The sequence below is a fragment of the Pteropus medius genome, unplaced genomic scaffold (assembly GCF_902729225.1).
Source record: "Pteropus medius unplaced genomic scaffold, Ma_sr-lr_union100, whole genome shotgun sequence".
NCBI classification, from domain to species: domain Eukaryota; kingdom Metazoa; phylum Chordata; class Mammalia; order Chiroptera; family Pteropodidae; genus Pteropus; species Pteropus medius.
The window spans coordinates 12,290,184-12,309,224 of record NW_024352786.1 but is presented as its reverse complement, the minus strand read 5'-3'; the positions used below and the strand labels follow the sequence as shown (position 1 = coordinate 12,309,224).

General features: G+C 32.9%; 1 pseudogene; it reads left to right on the top strand.

Annotated features, from left to right (window-relative positions):
• Window positions 1-5,025: 5,025 nt before the first annotated feature.
• On the top strand, window positions 5,026-6,452 carry LOC120591176 (55 kDa erythrocyte membrane protein-like; annotated as a pseudogene).
• The last annotated feature ends 12,589 nt before the right edge of the window (window positions 6,453-19,041 follow it).

Here is a 19,041-nt window from a genome sequence, read left to right as displayed (position 1 = left end):
TATATATCAAAAACCCAAAGTCTCAGAGACATTAAGGTAAGATATAACTATATTTGTCTATGTTGGAGAACATAGACAAATTATTTATGAAGTGTCATCGAAGAAAACATGCCAGACATTTCAAGTAAACAGAACTTCACATGGGTGATTTAAGTTAAAAGGTTTACAAGAACCTGCCCTTGTCTGCATCACAAATTTGTTTAGGGTCATCATATTCAAATTATGTAGGACAAGATCTGAACTGTCCCTTAATGATTTCATCTCAGCTGAGGTAAAATTCCATCATATAAATAATATGTACATATATTTCCTTTCATATTTATCAACACTCTTGAATCTTCATCATTTTTCTTGGAAATGGCCCCAAAATTTTCTATAAAAATAAATACCACAGTCACATATAAGTAAAACCTGGCAATATGCAGCAGAGCTAAGAGATATATTCCATTGCAATTTTAATACATATATCAGCACCTGTGTGACTAAAACGCAATATAAATATCATTCTAATTTTATATTATTTGTTAATTGCATGCCACTATGAAAAAAACTAAACTCAGCCCCACATTTTAGAAGTATAATTATTGCCTTGAAATTGCCTAATTTACTTACCAAAAAAATATTAATCATTCACAATATGGTTATCAAATCAGAAAATATGAAAGTAAGGAACTTAGTCAAGCTCAATTATATGAAGAGAGCCTAAATTGTAATCCCAACTTCATATGTTAAAACTCCCTGTTTTCTGATAAAACTGAATGATAGTTTATCATTTTTACCCTTTTGGTTGATTTAAATATTTTTAACAAAACAACTTACTTGATTTGGGGAGGCTTTTTATTTTCTCAAATTGATTATTTTTTAACACATTTGGACAGGAAGGATCTTAAGATGGTAAATTTCTAACCTAATGCTCTAGATTATGAAAATGGCAACTGTTTCAACATAACCTTTTGTAAATATAAAAAATTTTAAATACTGATTTTTTTAAATATTCATTAACCTGTAACATTTTCAGTATAGTCTCTAATCCATAGAAGAAAATTGTTCTCTGAAAGAATTCAAGATATAACACAAACACTCAGGAAAAAGAAACCATGTCTGACCATTTATTCCACCTTTTCCTTTGGGTCCCTAATTCTCATGGCTGCTACAACTTTTGTTTACAATACATTTTAAAAAGCACAACTATCCTCACATTCTTAATTTTTTAAAACTTTTTTTTTTTAGGCGAGGCAATCCTTGGTTGACCTCACAAATTGCAAGGACCTTGTCAGTTTACAATTATTTATCATCTATCTATCTATCTATCTATCTATCTATCTATCTATTTATTTATTTATTTTTACGCCTACAGCACCTGGTCTTCCTAGGTGGTCTCCCATCCAGGTACTAACCAGGCTTAAAATTTTTTTATATGATATTTCGTTCCATTGATGAGGCTTTATTTAAGTAACATTCCCTTAGCTTCCCTGTGATTGTTCCCTCCTGTCCCATTTATATTCATGAAGATTCCCACACTGCAAAATATCAAGAGTTAATTCAGCAGACAACCTGAACTCTCTTATGAAGACCTCAACAGCTTCTAGGTGGCTATGAATACCTCTGTAAGCAGTTCAGGGGTTTCTTATGTCTATATATGCACAAGCCCGTGCAGGGTAATAACAAGATAATTGGCTCACAGGGTCCAACCCATACATTGCAAAGTAAATTGTAAAAAGAACAAGCTCTGGATGGCATTGATCTCATTTGACTCTCTTGTATTTTGATATAATCTTATTGGCCTCTAGAAACTAGTACCGGAACCAAGACTCTTCATCTATTTCTCTGGCCACTTAGAGTCTTAGGGTAAAGAAGAGAAAAACAAGTCCAGTTCAAAAATATTAAGAGATTCTGACAATTTTGTATTTACTGGTGTCAAATTAGTAGCAAATCAAATCCTAGTGAAGGCTATCTCAAAGAGAAAGCTATCACTAAAACTTTAAAGTTAACCATGACTATCATGATCATATCTTCTTCAAAACCTATCTAATTCTGTCTTCCTTCCTGTCACCATAACAACCAATATTCTATAATGAGAAATAGCATTATTAATAAAAAAGGCATAGAGAATCTTTCTTATGTCGAAAATGTTTTCCTCTGGTCCTTCTTGAGAGAAGGAAAATATGTAGAAATAGAGTGGTGTTAAATCCACTTACAAAAAAAAAACAATAAAAAACATGTCAATAGTCAAAATAATTAGGTTTAAGTTTTAGGTGATTTAAATGTATTATCTCATTAATTTTCACATCCATTATCTGTGGCATTTTATAATATAGAAAAATAAGGCACAGAAAAGAAGTCTAAACATTTGCAACAGCGTGGATGGACCTAGAGAGTATTATATTAAGTAAAAAGGTCAGACAGTAAAACAAATACTATATGATTTCTCTTATATGTGGAATCTAAAAGTTAAAATAAATGAATAAACAAAACAAAATAGAAACAAACTCATAGATCCAGAGAATAAATTAATGGTTGTTAGATGGGAGAGGGGATGGATGAAAAAGGTGAAGGGGATTTGGAACTATAAATGACCAGTTACAAAATTAGTAATGAGAATATAAAGTACAACATTGGGAATATAGTAAATAATATTGTACTAACTTTGTTTAGTGCCAGATGAGTGCTAGACTTATCGTGATGATCACTTTGTAAGATATATAAATGCTTAATCACTTTGTCGTACACCTGAAATTAATAGAATATTGTATGTCATATATAATTTAAAAATAAAATTTTAAAAAAGAAAGGAAAACAGGTGTAAGTTGATTACTACAGGCAATAAATGGCATAGAGAAAAGGAGGGAGGAAAAGAGAGAGAGAGAGGAATATAGAGGAATATAGGCACTTTGAATCTAGGCAACGTATTTTTAACTATTAAGTTAACCCACCTGCTAAGATCCATTTTTTATTCAACATGTGTAATATCTGTCAATTACCATACGAGGCAATGGAAATAAGGTAGTGAATAAAAGGGATTTTGCAAACAAATGAAAAAAAAAAACACAAAAAACCCTACTTCACTGATCCTTTTATTTTTAAGAGTGAATCAATATAACTAAGAAGTAAAAAATATTCTATTTTAGATCAAGACAACTGTGTGGAGAAAAATAAACCACAGAAAGCGAATACAAAGTTCCCAGGACATATATGCTGGAGGTTTAAACAAGTAGACAGTAAAAAAAAAGTCAGATTGATTATGTTTGCGTATGAGGAAAATTACTTTATCAATGATTTATAAAATGATTCAGAGGAAAAAGTTAGAATGTGATTCAGAAGAGAAAGTTTGCATTTAGAAATATTTTTAAAAATAAATTAAAATTTTTGGAGCAACTTTCAACTAGAAGAAACCAATCAGCTGGGAATTCTGCAGAAAATATTAAAGACCAGCTAGAGGATGTCATGCTTAGCTATTGTTTTGTTTGTTTTTTTGTTTGTTTTTTTAATCTCAGGATCCAAAGACTGAAAACTAAGTTTATTATGGAATACTGTGTGGCTTCTACTGCTTTAATTTTTGAAAATAATTAAGCTTCTTTACTTATGTACAATGCCTCCAAAAATTGTATAAGAATGTAAAATGTGCAAAATTTGAATAACAAAACTATAGCTTATAATAGTCATGCTCAGGGAAAGGTGAGACTGGTTGACTCTGTAGTAATACTAACACATGAGACTTCAAAAGGTTACTCATCATTTATATACATGTCATCTGTATACCATTTGCTTTATGAATGATGACATTTTATGAACTGCTTGAATTTTGAAACTCTGAATTCGAGAAATAATGATAATACCAATCACTAGTTAAAGGCTTTTAAATGTTTTGGTGTTTGCTTTTTGTTATACTGTGGCCTTCATTCTTTAAATCTATGGGTAGTTGATAGCCTACTAAACTGTTCAGAGAAAAGATTTTCCTCAATTTTCTAGGTAGTACATCAAACCACTAGAATAGAGGATTGCTTTAGTAACATTAGATCTCTGATACAGATAGCTCTGAAATTAAGATCATGTGGTCTCCCTCCACATTTTCAGAATGTGACTTTATCTCTTATATTTAAAGTTTACATATTTATATAAGTAAATATAAGTTAACTTGTATTTAAATTCACTCTATGATCACAAACCAACATTATTGAATTTCTTCATCTTCCATACCTAATTTTTATCTATCATCTCCATTTATAAATAATATTATCAAAAACAATATGTTAAATATTTTTCATTAATTATGTTTTCGTTTTTGAAATAAAAAAAGAGAGGTAGATCTGTAAAGGCGATTGTGCAGTTAAAGATCTGGGCAAATAATATGAATTCACTTTTCTCAGGAAAACTTTCCATGTTACTATGTTTTCTACAAAATTGATGTTTTTGGCTATGTAACTAAAGTTAACAGTGATGCAGTGTTTATTATGTATAGTGCATGCTAGGTGTTATTCCTAAAAATAACTATGTTAACCTATTTAATGCTAACAACCAACTATAAAGGTAGATACTATTACTGTTGCTGCTCTTCATTTTAGAGAAGTGAGTCATGGAGTGAAAACATAATTTATTGGAAATCTCCTACTTAGAAAGTAGCAAAACTAGGATTCTCCCCAAGTAGTGTGGTTCCAGAATATGTACTCTTATTAACCAGCACACCTTCATGGTACTTTAAACATGTGTAATCATTTATTTAACCACTTACCTATTTATACTTGATGGTTCTAAAATTTTTGAAGTAGTAAAATAACACCACACTGAGCATTCCAGCAACACAATATTTTCACTCATCTTTTATTATTTTCTGAGGATATAATAGTATACAATAAATTTCAATATATAAAACAACATTCCTTTATTTAAATTACCCTCCATTGAAGTTTTATAAATATGTCTAAGTTCTGATTTGTTTTCATCTACAATAATATTGTAAACATTTCTCTTTCAAAGGAATTTAAAATTAAGTGTTGTTTCAATTGTGTGGAACCTGTCATTCCACAGATGCCACACATTATAAAAACTTGGTGCCTGCCCTGCAAGCCTCAAGCTCTCCCCATCCAGCTTCTGTCTGACCCTTGTCTCTTGTCAAGGCCACCAAGTCAGGGCTCCGGCAAGATCATGCTCAAGGTAAGGGAGGGTGAGGGCAGGGGCAGCACACCAAAGGCGTTCTCTGATCTTTACCTGGAGCTCTTGCTGCAGAAGCTCAGCCACTTGAATGCCATGACTGAGGACACATATATCAATGGGTCTGCTGCCCCCAGGTAGCCCTGCCCAGGCTAAGGGGTAACTCATGCAGTTGGAGAAAGTCACAAAAAAGCCTGTGGGAATCATCTGAAGCTGAATGAAAAGCAGTCCTGTATGGTGGCAAGAATTCTTCGTGGTGGCATGATCTACAGACTAAAAATCAATGGCACAAATGTGACGAGTCACTTGGTAGGTAGATCAGCTGCAGAAGGCGATGAAAGAAACCAAAGGAATGATCTCATTAAAGGTAATTCCCAGCACAAATCTTCCTGCACTACAGATGTTCATGAGGGCACAGTTTGACTATGATCCCCAAAAAGGACAATCTGATTCCTTGCAAGGAGCCGGCGGGACTGAAGTTTGTTACTGGGGACATTATCCCCAGATCATCAACAAAGATGACAGTAACTGGTGGCAAAGGTAGGTGGAAGACTTTAAAGGAGTCAGCAGGATTGATCCCTTCTCCCAGAGCTGTGGGAATGTGAGTGGCAAGTGTGGTTCAGTCTGCTCCAGGCTAAGCTCTGAGCAGCAGTCCCTTTGGAAAGAGCATAATGACAAGTGTCTGGTCAAGCACAGTCAAATTTTTGACTATTTGTGTGTTGTATTCTAGGAAGAAGTAATTCTACTCCTTGCATTCAAGAGAAAGATGCTAGTGCTAACTCGAGTCAGTGGAGTGTCGCAGCCACATTAAGAATCCCTTTCTGAGCCTGGACCCAGAGAAGTTTGCGTCCCCTGCCCCATATACAACACTGCTGCTCAAAAAGACTGAGACGGACCAGAAGGAGCACCACCTCATCTCCGAGGAGGAGGTGATCAGGACGACTCGGCCAACGAGTTCTTGGAGTTTGGCAACTCCCTGGGCAACATGTTTAACACCCAATTTGAAACAGTGCACCAGATTCATCATCAGGACAGGATCGCCATCCTTGACCTGGAGCCCCAGCTGCTGGAGATTGCTCACATGGCAGAACTTTCACCTTTCCTGTGTTTATAGCACCTCCTGACCAGGGCACTCATGGAAGCCCCGCAGCAGCTACAGAAGGACTCTGAACTGCCAGTACACTCGCTACTCTGATCTCTCACTGGTCAATAATGGCCTTGGTGAAACCCTTAAGAAATTGCAAGAAACCTTTGACCAGGTGTGCAGTTCTCTGCAGTGAGTGCCTGTCTCCTGAGTTTATTAAACCTGCAGAATAGGGGAAACCCTGTATACTTCTCTTCAGTGTTTGGAACTGCATTCCCCTTGTTTTAGGACCATCAGGATTACTCCAGAATTTTGTGTCAGCTTCCAGCTCTGCACAACTATCTTAATTAGGCCAGTCTTGTTGAGACTCCTGAAGGGCTGAGCTCTGGTTTTCCTGATACATGAGGCCCCACTGATCAGGATTTCAAAAGGATCTCTGGAAACTGAGGGGTCAAAAGTAACTGCTAATTAAAGATCATACACATGGGAAAGAAAAGCAATGGACCCTGTCCCTCTAAAGCCTGTGCTCCTTCATCTTTAATCACACTGGGCATTTCATTTGTCTTTAATTTGAAAAAAAAAACATTTTAACTGCAGCTTTCTAAAATGCCAAAATGAAACAGTTGTGCAATGGGATGTCTGCTCTAGGAAAACCCTCAAAAGCAATGAAAATATTGCTGTTGAAATGCCAAAACAAACAAACAAACAAACAAACAAAAACACTACACCTTTGTGGTTCATTTTCTCTTTGGATACAGTCTTTTCCCCTGCAGAGGGGCACACTTATGAACAGAAACAGCATTTCCTAAAATACTGACTTACTTGAAGGTAGTAAGAAACTCACAAAAGAACAGATGCTTAGAGAGCAGTGGAAGATTGTTATATTTTTCTATTCATGGTAAAGTTAAGTGTAGGACAGAGGAATGGCAAATGATTTCCATTGTGCGGCTGTGTAGGAGGATGTGGAAAAACTGCAATTTCAAACTTCTCACCTCCTTTAAAGAAAAGATACAGAACATTCTGAAATTTCCTTTGTGTTGGAGAGAATAAGAAAAAAGTTAAATATTAATAATAAGCATCACGGCTCAGCAAGGACACACAAGACTTCCTGTCAAGAGTAGACATCACAAATTTAAAATTGTTTAGATAATACAATTGCAGAATGTATAGAATCAATTGATCAGTTTTCTTCTGTTTTAAGATTTTTTTTCACATTCACATTGCCACTGTTGTTTAATGTTTAAATTTTTTTCCAAGTAGGTTAGATATAACTCTGCATATGTAAAAAGTATGTCATATGTTCTCCACACACTATAGGGATGATTATGTAAATACAAGTCATCTTCAAATGCATGTTCAGGCAAGTTAGGTTTGATGCTGAATGCATATTCATCTCTTCCCGTGTATACCATGAATATTCATTTGTCTGCCATATAGATATTTTTCTCTCTTAAAAGTCAGCCAATCCCACAGGACCAAGTAGCTTTTTCCAAATATACACGAACTGATGAGCTTTTTTTTTACTCTTTTCTGGGGCCAGGCAGGGATCGATACTAGTTTAGTAGCATTTAGTAAAATCTTCCAACTAGTTTTATGATAGAAATATATCCATATCCTTCATTCTTTCACAATATTTATTAGGTTTATATTATGTACAAGTCTTTCTATCAGGCTTGGGACATAGAATAAGGCCATCAAGGATCTTCTAGGTGCTGAAGGAGAGAGACAACCATATATATGTGTCTATGACACAGGGTTAGAAGAAATCATTGAAGCTGTTGGTGGGTGAATAATAGGGAAATTTCACACAGCAGGATGTGTCTAAGTAGGTTAGAATAAGGTCGAATGGACATCCAGGCACAGATTTTAAAAAATGTGAAAGAAAACTGAAAAGGTATGTCCACTGGAGACAGCTAAGTGCTTTTAATAAGATTAGGCTGAGGAAGAAGGGGTAACAAGGTCAGAGAGACATACATTTTACATGCCAGGAAAAAGAACTGGGGCAAGGGCAACAAACAGAAGGATTAGAAGTGTACTCTGTGAGAGGAGCAAAAAATGAAATTATATTTGTCATGATTCATGCCTTTCATATATATTGATGAGTGGTAAAGAAAGTGTATGCTTACTTATAGAAGAGGTGATTTTTTTAAATAAATAAAATGTCAACCATATATAAAATAATTGGAAATATCTAATGACCCAATTTTGTCCTGAACAGAATAAATTGCTTTTCTTAACTTCTATAAAATTTGTGTCTAAAAATAGGTGTATCTGATGAAAGCCCTCAGATTTTTTTATTTCCAAATTAATAAAGAAAATATTGCAGAGAACATTACACGGATATGAAAAATACTCTGAAGATAATGAACTCATGAATACATACTAGACAGTAGAGTGCAATGCAATGAAATTTCATTTGTGTCATATAGAATCTTATTCTAACATCTTCCATGTTCTGAAAAGGGCAATTACATAACAGATAACATCTCTGTGGACCTAAATAAAAGAGAAGATTTTAATCTCCAGAGTAAATGTTTAGATTTATAGAACTCACAAATCATTTAGCACCAGATCTTAAATAGATTGCAATTAGTTTTTTTCCCTTGTTCTTCATGTAAAAATAAGTGGGCATTGCTTTAATTATGAGGTAAAATAGGTCCTCTGTTTACTTTCAAAGATGAGGTATGTGACATAAATGCATCATAGACATAAAACCAAAAGGTAAACTAGAGGGTCTCTCTGTTTCAGATGATCATCACTGAGCCTGAACTCTGGGGCAGTAATTTTTTTTCTTAAAATTTCTTAAAAATATATATTCTATCATGAAACTAGAAGACAGATATAACATATGATAAAATACACATATGCATATGATAAAATACATATGTATATACATATAATCTAATATATTCAATCACAAAACTAGAAGGCAGCAACAACACCAAACTAGTGACTATGAATACCAGCACAGTGGAATTTAGACCTGACATAAGAAAGGACATTGGATGTTTTAGGAAAAAAATATTTACTGCCACAGTGGCCAGGCTTGATGTTGATATCTATAATGCTTTACTGTATCAAAATATTCTATCTAGTATATACTTTATATATATACTTTGCCCTCTTTCTTTGTCCTTCTTTAAATCTCCTTCTGCTTTTATAGGTGTGTGTGTGTGTGTGTGTGTGTGTGTATGTGCATGTGTGCACACATGAAGAACATACCATCTCCCATGAATCTAGTAAAGAGCAACAGGTCAAACCTGTAGGCATGAAAAAAATAAAAAAGTAATACATGGAGAAGACTCATATGCACACACACATTCAATATTTAGACTCATTTGGGTGAATTTCAGGATAAAAAGTGTCATAAACACACACATTATATCATTACTTTTTTCTTATTAATGCCAACATTCCTCGTCCAAATCTTCTGGCTACCCCTTTCCTGCTGGAAATTTCTCACTAGATACTACCTATTCAGCTAACCTCTATCATGTTTTCCATGCTATATTCATCTTTTCTTTTCTCTATCTTAAACTATCTGACTCTGATAAGAAGATTCTTTTTCCATAGGAAAAAATATGTATTAAAGTGATTTTTTTCTTCTTTTGTCAAAGACAATTTTCTTATTTAAGATAAATTATTTTATCATTTATTTAATTAATATTTGTCTCCACTGTTTATTCTGAATTCAAAAATATTTTTACTTTTCAGCTCTATGTCAGGCACTATGTAAGCAATTGCAGAATAATTGCTGAGAGGTTTCGTACCAACCCTCACTCAACTTAGAGTCTAGCCAAACATTTTCCTACTTCCTAAACAGCAGCACTGGATTAAATATGCTTGCTGCAGTGTTCATAGTGGAATGGCCATCACTCTTTGCCAATGCTGTGTATCCCAGTTCTTAGGACAAAATATGAAATAACTTCCTATTTCTAAACTACACTGCCCAATACAGCAGCTGTCAGCTACACAAGACTCATTAAATCTAAATAAAAATTAATTAACTTATTTTATATAAAATATTATTTTCTTAGTAACACTAGCCCTCTTTTAAGTGCTCAGTAGCCACATGTTGTTAGACAGAACATCCATTGAACATCTCCATCATTATAGATAGTTTTATTGGACAGTGGTATTCTATAATATATGTGCCAAGGGATTATCTTATAATTTTATAAAATTTCTTTTTCTTTTCTTCTACTATGAGTGCAGATTAGTGAATCCTTCTGAAGCCCTTTAGAAAATGAAAGAGAAACAAGTTTACACCCAAATTTTAGTCAATACGTTTCTTTATTCTTTTTTGTTGTTATACAAATAATTATTTTCTGAGTCAGTAGGTGTTTTGTTTTTTATATTCCCCCTTAGGCGGATCTGAAAATGGGCTTCATCCATGTGTTAGTGTTCAATTTGATTTTTGTATATTGACTATTTTTGAATTAAAGCATGTTGTGAATTAAAACATGTTTTGTACTTACGGTTTTCTTAAATTCAAAGTTACTGAAAAATAAAAGTGAAACTATTGATGTTTTTCACTACTGAATAACATAATTTTATTAAGCTTTATGTAATTTAGGAAAAATAATTTTGCTTATATTCTAACTGTTCTGTTCCCAAATCGATGGGGGTGGGGGTGGGGAACTTTTGCTATCTTCTAGAGACAAGTATTGAAAGTGTGTTTTATGTTTATTGAGAGGTAGTTTGAAATTTGCTATAAACTGTTGTACACTGAGCTAATAAAAAAAGTCTTTAACCAAAGATAATATATATAAAATAGTAGTAATAAAATAATAATATTTACAACCAAATTAGGCACTACTTTAAGGTTTTTACATAATTAGCACATATAATCATTTCAAAAGCCTTCTGATGGTGATGATGATGATGATGATGATGAATCTCTCCATGAGAAAGGTGAAGCAGGATTAGAATAAGATACTCTAACCAATTCTAAAAAGATTAGTAATTCTTTCACTACAGAAAGCACGGAAAGGTGAAGTAACGGAGCTTGAAATTAGAAGAAAAGGTTTGAATTCCAGCTCTGCTGTTTTAACACAATCATTACCACGTCAGTGGTTGTATGTATGACCTTAGACAAGATACTTAACTTCTGTGTTTTAATTCTTTATATTTATAATAAATATATATGATTATCAAAATGTTTAAATTTAACAAATTTAAAATTGTGAAGAAACCGAAAAAGAATTAATTTTAATTAATCTTTTTTTCCCACTCACTAACCTGTCATTGTTGAGAAACATTCTCAATAACTATTTCCCCACATATCTTACTTTTCCTTTATGTATTCAGATTTTAGCCTGCTATCAGCTGACATATCCAGAAAATATTTTCAAAAAAAATTATTTTTAAAGCCTCATATATGTTTAATGATACCGGGTATGACTGCACAGGCTGAGCACTGTACAATGCTCTTGAATTCCCCATTCACGAGGAATACAACCATATGATGTGGCTGGGATTTATAAATTTGTCTGGATGTATTATTTAAAATGTGTCCTCCTTCAATATTCCCAATTGTGATATAAATTAAACACTTAAAGCATATGTTTAGAAAATATGTTATTGGTTATTGATACACAGAAAACATGACTATATAAAATTGGAACATGTTTCTTTTACTGTAATCTGGAAAATTTTTGTCTTCATTCATCATGTCCCTAGGCATCTACAAACAACTTCACACTTTATCCAAGTGTTAAAATTAAAATAATATTGTGAACTAGAGCAATGATTGTATCATCATGACATGATACTAAATACTTTCATGTATATGATATATTTTAGGTAAACAATAAACTAACCCCAGTTTGCATTTTATAAAGTCACCTATCATTTCTATTTAATATTAGAACATGTTTTTAAGTACCACCCCTATTCTTAAAATCTGCCAAAAGAGGCATAAAGCAAACAAACAAACAAACAAATAACACCAAGTTCATACAATTTTATTGGAGTGATTAATTTCTATGTCTTCCTCTGTTCATGAGCTTTGAGGAACTGAGGATATAAAATATCATCCACACACAACTAGGTATAGCCAGCATTCTTATGTACTTTGAAAATACACTTTTCTATGTCTTTTCATTATCTCAAACATTGAGTTGACTTTGGAATATTTAAATTGGAAGGGGACATAGAAGTGAAACAGTTCATTGCTTTTGTTGTCCAGATGGAGAAACTGGAGTCTAGAAAATTTAGTGAAACTGTCAGAAGCATGACAAACATGAGAATCTATGTCTCTAAAATCCATTTCTGCTCAAATGTGGTGCCTCCCTCCAAAAAAGAAATATAAAGGCCTGCAGTTCTGACCTATAGCTCTGAGTGCATTTATACACAGGCAAGAGAAATTTTTCTTAGCTGTATCGGGAAAACAGAACAGGCTAATTATACAATATAATTAATTCTATTTTTCTTCAGGGCATTCACATAACTTAGGGGCTACTTTGAATTCAAAAGAACTATCTACTGTCATATTTCCTTGTAGATTTATTAAACCTAAGACAATTTTTTCCATGAATATAACTCTATATGCAATCTGCTGTAAAATGGCCATATATTTTTAAAGATGTCTTTCAATGCTTAAGTTCTTCTGCTGTTTGTACTTCCATCTGTTATTTAAAAAGCACTAACATCTCTTACATAAAAATATATCTATATCAAGGATAAACTTCTTGTCTTCATATAAGAAAAATTCAGTAGTCTTAAATAGTCCATATAGAAATATACAAACTAAGGAATTTGTCTTACATATTCAAATGCTTAAATGGCTTAGATTTATGGAATTTAATTTTTGTTTTGTAAATGTAATGCAATGTTTCCAGAAAGGCAGTATAATATAATTGGTAAGAGCATCAACTCTGAGGTCAATGTTGTAAAATTCAAATCTTGGCCCTATTCCTTATGAACTGTTTGAACTTGGGCAAGAAATATATCCCCTATGAGCCCCAGTTTCCCTAATGATAATATGGAAATAGTACAATAGTCTCTCCAATCTGTGATTTTGTTTTTCATAGTTTCAGTTACCTTTGGTAAACCATGGTGCAAAAATATTAAATGGAAAATTCCAAAAATAATTAATGTTTTAATTGCATGCTGTTCTGAGTAGCATGATGAATTCGCCTGCTGTCCTGCTCCATCCCTTAACACAGGGGTCTCCAACCCCCAGGTCATGGACCAGTACTGGTCAGTGGCCTGTTAGAAACTGGGCCACACAGTAGGAGTGAGAGAGCGAAGCTTAGTCTTTGCAGCTGCTCCCCACAGCTAGCATTGCCACCTCAGCTCCACCTCTGATCATCAGGCATTAGATTCTCATTGGAGCACCGGTCTCTGGTGCCAAAATGGTTGGGGACCGCTGGATGTAAATCATCTCTTTATCCAGCATATTCATGCTGTATATGCTCCTCACCCATTACTTAGTAGACATCTTGGTTATCAAAAATAGAGAATGAGTCCACATTCACCTAACTTTTCCTTTATTCCAGCCCAGAATAAAGGATTCAATAAGTTTTAGTTATTATTACTAGTGTGATTATCACAATAACCAAAATACAAATCATGTAGCCATCTTCATATATATATGTGTGAAAATATATGTGAAAAATACATTAAATACAATATATTTATAATTACATTAATATGAAATATTAATATATGTATTTAATATCATATATTTATTTAATTATATTGCATATTAATATATTGTTAAACTATTATTTTAATTATATTTATATGTATGTGTGTGTGTATATATATGTGTGTGTGTGTGTGTGTGTGTATATATATATATATATATATATATATATATATATATATCTCTCTATATTTGGGATTTTTTTTGGTATCACAAGTTTTGTTTTGGAGAGAGGACATGTAGTTAGTGAGGGGCAGGAATGTGACACATCAGACAGTACCTTGCTGTTTTGGAGTTTGGTGTCTAGTCAATAGTATATGATGTTTACTTACACCAGAGAATCTAGTAAAACCCTACAGGATTTTGAAAGCATGCTTTATTACAAGAACCTAAATTTCAATGAGTTTGTTAATTTTAAAAGATATTTTATGTGGCATTCAAGTCAGCATTTCCTCTCCATCCACCATGCGAGATCCAGAAAAGAGCCTCTCTAGATTTATTGTTTTATTAGCTAACAACTTTGATTAATCTAATAGGTCCCTAATTCCATTTGAATCTTCACAGACTCTTTTTATTCTGGAAGAAGGAGAACTTCATTGTCTCTCTGGGCTCTTGACATTGAGTAATGAATTATTGTTTGCTTTCTGTGCTCTAGGCTCTACCCTTAACTTACCATCAAAGGAATACGCAAGGGCATATATAATTTGATTTTAAATATGCTTGAAGAGGACAATAAAATGCTATGCAATTAATAACCCCTCAAAGTTTACAAAACCTTTGTAACCAGGCTATTACAAGAAGTAGTAATCAATTTTAATCATTTTAGAGAAGAACAAAACATAACACCCTCACCTACATATACAACTACTCAACTTTCTGATTACCCATATGCCAGAGGTAAAGAGAGCGGAGTCAAGATTATATATTTTTATGATAAGCTTTTAGTTAAATTATGCTACAAATGCATAAAAACTTGCAGTTTGATGAGAATTTCAAACTAGAAAACAACCTATTATTATTATTATTATTTTTATTATGGTTGTACATTAGAGGGGAACAAGGCAAAGAAGATGATACCTTAGAAGCTTTATATATTCTAATACTTAATGTGATATTTTTATGTTTTCTCAGAGTTTCTGCAGAGGTCCTGGGTGCAGAAATTAATCCAATAGCCAACAAGTACTCCAGATTCTAAAGTATGGTACTGCATTACCTGTGCATGACATGTTAAGAAGTTATAGTACTGATTCTATCAGCATTTAAAAATCACTCACCTATAATAATTTAGAAAAGTCAAGGAGAAACTATATCTTTAGGGAGACTTGTCCGTACTTTGTGCACTATTTAAGCAAAAGGACAAGACGAGTTTCAAAATGATCACTCAGAGAAGTTGATGTGTAACATACTAAGTTTGGGCAGCATGAGAACTCTGTGAGGGGCTGTGGCTAGATGTTTATTAGTTCAGGATGGCAGGAGATCAGAGAGTCACAGGGGTCACTAGGTATGACCTATGTTTCCATATACAATGGCAGTTTGAAAAGCTGATATTCAATGGATCAAAAGTGGGCCATGCAGAAGGAAGCTGGTTGCAGCTTTCTTAAAATAATATCTACCCAAGAGTCCTGTCAGAAGTTATAAATTGATCCAGCATTGCAGGGACCACAGGAAGCCAAAGATTTTAATGATGGAGTCATAAAATTCCAGCCAGAGGAGATATCATTGCGGTTTGAAGAAATGCATTTGTAGCTTCCCAGCAGGGAGTGGAGGATGAAATGAGTGGGATGTCTAATTAACACATGAAGTGTGCAGCAGATTTAAGGTGGCAGAGGGGAGAAAATTCACTGTTGTTAAACTTTAAGTACTTTATTCTTACAATGGCCCAGGTTGAGCTTTAATTAATGGAAATATGGGCATTTGTATTTTTAAGAAGAACATGGTTAAGATACTGTCTATGGACAAGGAAAGAACTAGACTAGAGATCCGTTGTAGGGACAAATGGAGAAAATTCAGCTTCTTCAATTTAAAAGTTACACAGTGGGTTAGACTCCTTCTGTGGTTGCCATAACAAATGACCACAAATTTGGTTGCTTTAAACAATAGAAATTTATCCTCTCACAGTTCTGGTGGCTAGAAATTCAAAATCAGAGTTTTATCAGGGTTGGTTCCTTCTTGGGGGCTTAAGAGGAAAATCTGTCCATGCCTCTCTCTTAGTTTCTGAGGGTTGCTAATAATCCTTAGCATTTTGTTGTTGATTTGTTTGTTTGTTTTTGGCTTGTGGCAGAATAATCTCTTCCTTCTTCATCACATTATGTTCTCCCTGTGTATTTTTCCAAATTATTTATCTTCTTGTAAGAATACCATCATTGGATTGGGGCACACAGTAATCCAGAATGACCTCTTTTTAGCTTGATTACTTGTGCAAAGCTCCTATTTCTATATAAGGTTCCATTCATAGATGCCATCCATGTGTACATGAATATTTGAGGGAAACTATTTAACCCAGTATACTTGTCAAGTATTTACTAGGAAGAATTTTGAAATAGATGTATTTTGATTTCATGATTTTAACATAATTTCATTGTCTAACTTATAAAATTATATTTTCTGCATTTAGGATTAGCTTGGTTTCTTCATTATCATAGTCAGCAGACAATTAAATTAACTGGGTGCCTAAAACTAGAATAAGGGGAGGAGAAAAAGTTTTAACTTCAATGACTCTAAAATGAAGATACTGGAAGTGGTTCCATAGTGTAGCGTTAGCATGTCTGCTTTACACGCAGAAGGTCTTGGGTTTGTGCTCCAGTGGAGCCTCAGTCCATGGTCTACGGCCATATCACTCTAAACAAGCTCCATGTCTGATCTCAGAAACTAACCAGGGTCTGGCCTGGTTAATACTTGGATGGGAAACCACCTAGGAAGACCAGGTGCTGCAGGTATAAATAATAATAATAATAATAATAATAATAATAAATAAATAAAAATACATTTAAAAATAAAATAAAATGAAGATACTGATAGTACTAATCACATAAGGTTAATGTGGTAAAAAATACAAGTATAGAATTTAGATAACTGTCTGAGACATAATAAACCTTTACAATTGTTTTAATATTAAACAAGCAAAGCAGAAGATTATTTTTACTAATTGCAAAGTATCTAAAGAACTAAGTTTTTTTGGATAAAATAAAGAAATATTAATTATCTCTCATTCTGTTGTTTGATCTATTTATATTAAGCACTATAATGTTATTCTACATAGAAAAAAATTTCATTTAATTAATGTAATTTTAATAGTTACATTTTTATGACATGAAAATTATGGATGTGCAAAAGACACATATGACTATTATGTCATGTATAGGCATAACTCATTTTATTGTGTTTCAGTTTATTGTACTTCACAGATATTGAATTTTTTAAAAACTAAAGATAAGACTCTCCACCAGCAAAATGATCATGATAGCTTTATTGCGATACTCACTTTATGGCAGTTGGTCTGGAACTTTACCTGCAATATATCTGAGGTATGACTGTACAGCTTTTTATAATTCATTGGCAAAGAAGGAAACAAAGCTGCAGAGGCACTCTGCTCCATTATTTGATTTCAACTTCATTTCAACTTCACTGTTACTAGTGCATATGAACAAATAAAACAACGAGAATACTTAGTCCTGGCCCATTTCAAAACAAATAAGATGTCATTTTCTATACTTTCATATGAAATATATATTTTACTTATCTGTATTATCTTTATATTTAAAGCAGACTCATTTCTCTATGAATTATGATACACATATTTTTCAAAAATAGAATATAGATATATATTTTTTCTTATTCAAAGTTGAAGAATACACAGAAATATCAAGTGGATCCATCACATCAGTTAAGTTCTATAAAGCTTTCTATTTATTCATCGTGGGTCTATGAGGGTACAGGATGAATTTTAAGGAACATAAACACACATACTAAAAGTATTTGACATCACTTCCATGTTTTACCAAATGTAGTTAGAAAAGAAAGATAAGGGAAAAGGTAACTTAGTGCTCTGCTATGGACATTTTTTTCCTCTTATACATCTTTATCTCCCAATAGTGGTTACAATAAAACTTTCCTGAATTAAAATAAATGACTAAAACAATAATGATCTATCCAGGTTTAGTATGTTAAGAATTCAAAGGAAGATTGTTTAAGGCATAACTGGAACATTTGAAAATAAACATGAAAAGTTGATTTTGGGGCATCTAAATTAAAAGCTGATCTAGGAAAATAAGTCTTTCTATATATTTGCATCTGTTTTTATTTTTATTTTTTTCTGGGGGGTGAGAGATATATTGTTTTGTTTAATTTTATTTTTGTCCAAGTGAATTAGTATTCTTATATATACTATAAGCTATGTTTTCTTTGTTTCTGCTTTTGACTGAGTTATACACATTTTTTCCACATTGGCTTGTGAATATCTTGTTGAGCTAGATACATAGATTTACTAGTATCTCCGTATATCAGGGCTACTATGGAAATTAAGTTAATATATGAATATCCATAAATCACTCTTGGTAAATACATGACAATATGGTACATGCTAGCATGTCTGTGTTTCCTCTTCAATACATATTTCTCACAGCCTAAATCATGCATCTTTTATCCCAGTATCCCCAGTGGCTATCCGTATACCTGAACCACAGCAAATATTCACTGAATGTTTATTAGGAAAAGAAAGAACTATTAAATGAATGAATAAAGTAAATTCAGCCTTTAAGAAATCATCATCTTATATTAATGGCTTTGCTATAAAAATAAAAATCTCTTTAAATACAGTTGTGTTATATCTAGTTGTTATGGACCTATTTTTGACGCATGTATTTAATTGTATAAGAAATTAAATTTACAATAAAACATTGATTAAAAAATTGTTTGGATATGTTTTTCTAATTTTTTAGTTAATACTAGTCAAAACAATGTAGAAAATTATAGAAAATAAATTAATGTAAATTATAAAAAATAATACATAGTGCACATGTCATTTGCTGCAAACTAGCACTCTTAAGAAAAGAAAGAAAGAAAAAAGAAAACACAATGCTAAAAGAATCAGAAAGCCAGGCTAGATCAAAATGAAAGAGAAGACACAAATTACTAATATCAGTAATGAAAGAGGGAACAT